This window comes from Spea bombifrons, chromosome 4, assembly GCF_027358695.1.
Source record: "Spea bombifrons isolate aSpeBom1 chromosome 4, aSpeBom1.2.pri, whole genome shotgun sequence".
NCBI classification, from domain to species: Eukaryota; Metazoa; Chordata; class Amphibia; order Anura; family Pelobatidae; genus Spea; species Spea bombifrons.
Genome location: NC_071090.1, coordinates 30,791,455 through 30,796,915, shown reverse-complemented (window position 1 = coordinate 30,796,915; position 5,461 = coordinate 30,791,455).

Below are 5,461 nucleotides of genomic sequence, written 5' to 3'. Positions count from 1 at the left end.
AGTTCTGTGAGGAAGCTACAAGCTTCCTGTCCTCCTGCTTCTAACGGAAGAGACGCTGCTCGCGACCGGTAAGCAGCATGGCCCCAGCCATTTTTTTGGGGTCTGATTAGAAGACGACCCCGATTATAAGACGAGGGGTATTTTTCAGAGCATTTGCTCTGGAAAAAACCTCGTCTTATAATCGAGCAAATACGGTACTTGGAACTAACTGGTAGCCCTTATGATCTCATGGGATATCACTGGGGTCTATTAATTTATCGTTTTTTAATCGTGAAGCTGTTTGTAACTGATAACTGATAAGTCATTAGCCAGGTTGGCGTCATGTAAAAGTTGTGGAATGTCACTATTTAGCACTCGATATAGTGGAGACGTCTGTTACAATGTCCCATTGCCCATATTACACTCTTAATTTTCTTGGACCTTTCCATACACCTTATTTCCAAACAGCCATATAGATACCACTGCTCATCATTGATTTTTATATACCGTATTTGCTCAATTATAAAACGACCCCCCAAAATCTGAATATTAATTTAGGAAAAAAAAAGAAAAAGCCTGAACTCTATAGGAAAAAAGTTTTACCAGTAAATGTTAATTCATGTAAACTATTTTTTTAATAAAAGCTATGATTGAGAAAAATATTGTTTTTGTTTTTATTTCCTTTTATTTTCCAACCTGCACCCCAGTTATGCACATCTGCCCCCTGGCTTGCCACTCTGCCCCAGAAATGCCTTATACCCTCTAAATACCACTGTGCCCCAGAATATGCCTTTGACCCTCTATATGCCACTGTGCTCCATGATATGCCTTTTGACCCCCTATACAGTGGCGGAACTTCCAGGGTCACAGGGGTCGCGACTGCGACCGGGCCCCGGAGTTCTGCCAGTCAGGAGGACCCAAGGGGTGCCGAGCGACCGTTTTCAGCAACCGCTCGGCGCCCTTCTGTCTCCTCTGCCGCCGCCTGCCTCAGCGCTACCCCGACTGCAGTTGTGGAAGTGTGAGGTGTCTGTCTTGGGTGCCGGCGCTTCAGCAGTGAAGCCGCGCGCACCACGGCAGAGCAGCGAGACAGAGGCCTCACGCCCCCACCACAGGACTGCATGGTAAGTGACCTACAAAGGGGGGTAGGGAGAGGGTAGATAGTGAGAAGGGGGGGTAGTGAGAATGGGGGTAGGGAGAGGGTAGATAGTGAGAAGGGGGTAGGGAGAGGGTAGATAGAGGGGGTAGGGAGAGGGTAGACAGTGAGAAGGGGGAGTAGGGAGAGGGTAGATAGTGAGAAGGGGGTAGGGAGAAGGGGTAGATGGTGTGAGAAGGGGGTAGATTGGGTTGGATTCTTGCACCGGGGCCCTGAGGCTTCTAGTTACGCCCCTGCCCCTATGTGCCACTCTGCCTCCAGAAATGCCTTATACCCCTAAATGCCACTTTAGCATTTAGGGGGTTAAAAGGCATATTATGGGGCAGAGTGGCATATAGGGAGGCAGAGTGGCGTATAGAGGGTTAAAAGGCATTTCTGTAGGCAGAGTGGCATTAGGGGGGTTAAAAGGCATTTCATAGAGCACTCTGCCTACAGAAATGCCTTATGCCCCCAATTTAACACTCCCCCCCCAAACTTACCGGTGCTTCTGACCCCCTAGTGTGTAGTCGGGGCAGCGGGTAGACGTCTGGGGGTTGCCTACGCGAATCGGGGGGTTGCCTACGCGAATCGCGTAGACGTCTACCCGCAGCCCCGACTACACACTAGGGGGTCCGAAGCACCGGTAAGTTTGGGGGGGAGTGTTAAATGGGGGGCATAAAACAGGAGGATCCAGGTCCTCTGCAGCGCTGCGGGGGATCTGGATCTTAGTCTCATAGTCAGACCTCTATTTGAAGTCTGATTATATGACATCCCCAATTACAAGACAAAGGGGTATTTTTCAGAGCATTTGCTCTGAAAAAAACCTTGTCTTATAATCGAGCAAATACGGTAATACATACCATAAGTTTAAAAGTCAAATGAGCTAGATCGTTTGTAATATATCCATTCCAAGAGCTTGTAATACTATATATATATATATATATATATATATATATACACTCCACTTTTCACTTTAATAATGAGAACTAAGTTGGGGGATATGTATAAAAAAAGGATTCTGGGGTAAAATCTTGATAATGGTCTTATAACCATTGTAACACATCTTCTTTTGCGAGTTATCCCAACATCTGTGGCCTGACGAGGACACTTTTTTACTTGACTCCTAACAGATCATATCATTATGGGTAGATGTAACCTTGGACAAATCTATGTTTTCATTCTATTAACTTTTACCTACTTCAGCTCATGAGCTCTTATTATTTTCCCTTACATGGACTCTGCATCCGTTGAACTCAGATTACTGATGACCCTACCTGAACTTTGCCAGCCAATGACCTCATATAGAGCACAAACTTTCAGTTCTTCTCCATACCACATAACATGGAGGCCTGTCTCCTCTTATGCATATCCAAGTGCATTCCATTGCATTTTGGCTTGACTTCAGGTCCCCAAATAGATTACTCCTGACTTTCTTGTGTCATTTCTTCTGAAGCTATAGATTTCACTTGCTTAAATCTATACTGAGATATAGCAATGGAAAGAATCACAAGAAGCCATTACATCTGGTATCCAGACTTCCCTCAGCATGATACTCCTTTACTTACCAGGAAATCCAGAGATGATTATATATGGATTAGGCTACTTCACAAAGCGGTTTAACATAATTTTTATTCAACACTTTATTTCAAATTAACTTGGCTGTGTAGAAAACTCATAAATAATGGTTTATTTATCTATAAAATATTATAAACAATCTCTCCCATTGTTATATTTGCAATATGTCGCCATGTGAAGTAGTTCTGAAACATCATTTAAAATATAAATTTGCAAGAAAAAATATATTTAACCTTCTATTATGAGGCTACTGACATTGGCAGTGAAACAGGGTGTCACATGCATGCAAAAGGTTCTGCTAGCTATGCACTAGGAGATTAGGAGCTATTGGGCAACAATTGTCATATGATCTCGATTAGATCATTTTCCATTTGCAATTCCTGAGAGGTGACCATGAAACCTTGGACACTCATGTTGGAAAAAAGCAACATCTTTAAGGTAGACTAGCAATGCAAGTTTAACTTCACACCTCTAGATTGTTAGCTTGTTTGAGCCCTCCTTACCTTTTGTTTCTGTAAGTCAAATTGTTATATTATATGTTTATTCATTGTACAGCGCCACGGAATACGATGGTGCTGTATAAAACCATGAATAATAATAATGGGTCCTGTAATACAACAAAGTGCTTGCTGATCTGTGTTTCACGTCACAGAGAAAAGTTGCTTAATGTTCAAGGAAAGGTTGGCAAGGGCAGCAACTGCTGTCTGGGCTGCCTCGATTTGAAGATTTATAGCCACTACCTGACTTTTTTTGTATGTTTTATATGCAGTTTACAAAAGACACACCAGGGCACTGCATTCAATGACCCGTCTAAACCATAATTGGTGTCAACAATGGGTAAAAGTCAATTTTCTAAACCCAAAATTGCAGTTGTAATTGCTAGAATGCAACTACTAATAAGTGATAATTTGTAATAAGTAGAAAACCACCACTCCTAAAAGATTCATAAAGGTGAGCAGAGTATTAGTGCAATTTCTAGACCGTCGCATACTTCATCTAGAATCTTGAGATTCTACAGCAATTGTGGATTCTACTGCAACCACTAAAAGAAGTTACACTAAAAGTAATAGAAATCAGCTTCTATAAAATAGTTCATTGTGGCATGCAGAATATTAGCGCTTTTACAATGGATACATTTTTGCACATACATTCCAGGCTATAAAATACTACGTCTAAAAATGTTTAGACATGTCTGCAGAAATGCAACATATCGTAGAAAGCTGAAAAAAATTCTCTGCACAAGCACAGATAGGCAAAACAGCACTTTTAAAAAAATAAAATAAGATCAGTTTTAGGACAATCTATACAAATATAAGACTATAATAACAAGACTCCATGATAATCTCTTAACATCATGGTTACAACAAGACTAACTCTATGATGAACTAGATTCTAAATCTGATGATATACACACTTTTATGGCGTATTAATACATTATTTTTATTATTATAATTATTTCAAATGTTTTTGGACCTGAATTCAGCAGATAGTGGGTCGTTAATGATTGGCTTACAGATTTGTACATTGGAAGCTGAATAGTGAGTATGATTTTAAATTACAATATGCATTTTTTAGACAGGTCCTTGAGAGACTCAACCTGACTGGATCATTTCTGTTCTCTTTTATGGGTATTCTGTTCAGTCTATTTTGTTTGTGTGTAGTTTGTCAAAAGCTAACACTGCAGAAGTACTATTGTCAAACACTATAGACAAAAACGATAAAGCTAATTTTATATAACTTGGTTTGCCTACATACATTCAAATGCTTGGTGCTTTTTCTTTTGCATTTGTTAGCTCTATGTGAACATGAAAGATATAAATGAATCAAAATAACAATATGGTAGTATTTTAGAAAAAGTACTGCCAAAATTTGTTTTCCAGAATATGCTATTACTTACAAGTGTCGAAAGATTCATATGACATGTATTCTACTCTTTTGAGACCAATTCCTCTCACAACGTTAAGGGAGCTCTCCAGACCTGTTCTTATATTAAATGCATAGTGAAGTCCATTTTTAAATTAAACTGAGCTCTCCAGTAAGACTCATTTTACTGCCAATGTTTGTGTATGAAGATGGCTGCCTGTGTGCTTTATTTTCTACATCTGTTAGCAATGGGGGTGGTTAAACACCTAAACTCAGTAATTAGGAGGAGTATCCTCATGCCTTTGGCCATATAGTGTTACCCATGTATAAAATATATCTTTGGAGATTCTATTTTGCATGTCTGTAACAGTTTTGAAAACTAGATGATTTCGTTAGAATGCGTGTTTTTAATAACATAATCATCCATTCATAAAAAAGTGCTGGATCAGTAAATGAAAGTAGGTATAAATATTATAGATATATCAATGTAAGTGCTTTATCAAGAAGAAAAGACAGGATAAAATTGTGTAAATATTTGGAACAACCAAATGTTCAATACTGGAAGTGAGAAAACCACATCAATTAATCAGTTCATCTCTCATTATTAGAGATGCACATAAACGCTTTCCATATACAGTATATATTTTCATCTTTAGTAATTGTTTAATACCTAGTGGATTACCAATGCTGATATAAAATAGTTATTTGAAAATAAATACAATACCATGTTCAAAATTTTACAAAAAATATTTATAAAGCCTTTGTGTGGTCACTAGTAGAATACTGTGCAGTATCTGTGAACTTCAATGATGAATTTCTGTAAATAGGTTTAATGAAGTAGTTGACCATAATTTTAAGGGATCATTAATGCCTTTTGGCCCTGTTGTACTAGCCTATTGCTCCTCCGCAGCT